At 40.4% G+C, this 1,205-nt stretch overlaps 1 non-coding gene across 1 annotated transcript; it reads right to left on the reverse strand.

Moving 5' to 3' along the window:
* Positions 1–815: 815 nt before the first annotated feature.
* LOC141654223 (small nucleolar RNA R71) lies at positions 816–922 on the reverse strand. The gene has a single exon (XR_012547787.1). It is a non-coding gene; the product is annotated as a small nucleolar RNA R71 (small nucleolar RNA).
* Between the last annotated feature and the right edge of the window lie 283 nt (positions 923–1,205).

Genomic DNA, 1,205 nt, shown 5'->3' on the forward strand with positions numbered 1-1,205 from the left:
CTTTACTAATTGTAGAGTTGTTTGTGGAGTATAAATTGTGTTTTGTATCGACCATTGACCAACGACCACATATGCTTAATTGTGAACACGAAATGGCATCGATCAAAAATGGCGCCGTTTCTTTGGGACGGTGTTTAATTGATTTTAGATTTCTTTTATTGTTTTTAGTTGTGTCTTTTTCACCTTGGGGAAGTAAAACTCCTCAAGGTTCGTTCTAATTGTTTTCGAGTTGTTTGATATTTTGCATGTCTAGAAGGTTACAAAGAGATTTGTTACCTTTTGACCGTGAAATCGAAAGAACCTTGACGAATAATAGGAGACTTGTTAGGAGGAATTTGGGAGGTGTTGGTGAAGTTTTTCAACCCACTAGTGAGTTTGTCAATCCTTTCGCAATAGAAGGAGAAGAAAACCCATTAAACAATACCACACAAAATCCACCTACAATGCCTAAATTCTCGTCACACTGTATACCCACCGAGGAGGATCTACCAAATGGTACTCCTACCCCACAACATCTCACCGGTAATTTTATTGCCAAGTCCGCCTTCATCCAACTAGTTGAGAGGAGCCAATTCGGGGGAATGCCTAGTGAGGACCCTCATTCTCATATGGAAACCTTTTGCGATTATTGTGAAGCTATCTCTCAAACGGGCGTGACTCAAGACCAAATAAGATGGGTCTTATTTCCTTTTTCGTTAATCGGCACCGCAAAGCAATGGTTGAAGGGCCTTGATAAGGCCACCCTTGGAATAGATTCTTGGAAGAAGTTAGCTCTAGCCTTCTACAAAAAATTCTACCCACCGGAGAAGACTAACATGCTAAGAGCTCAAATTACGGGTTTTAAGCAAAGGGATGAAGAATCTTTGTATGAAGCTTGGGAGCGGTTCAAAGGTATTTATCGCTCATGTCCTCACCATGGACTTAGCGAATGGTTTTTAGTGCAACAATTTTGGAATGGTTTATATGAAGATTCAAGGAACATTCTCAATATGGGATCAAATGGAATGTTCACCGAAGTTGATGACAATCAAACATGGAACAAGATTGAGGAAATGGCGGTCCATAATTCACAATATAGTAGACCTCGCAAGGCTACTAGAGGAGGAAAGTATGAAGTGGACTCCGTTGCTCAATTGGGTGCTCAACTTAGTGCTCACATTGACACAATCAACTTGAAGTTTGAACAAGCTATGACTAGACTTGAG

This window comes from Silene latifolia, chromosome 4 (genome assembly GCF_048544455.1).
Source record: "Silene latifolia isolate original U9 population chromosome 4, ASM4854445v1, whole genome shotgun sequence".
In the NCBI taxonomy this organism is placed as follows: Eukaryota; Viridiplantae; Streptophyta; class Magnoliopsida; order Caryophyllales; family Caryophyllaceae; genus Silene; species Silene latifolia.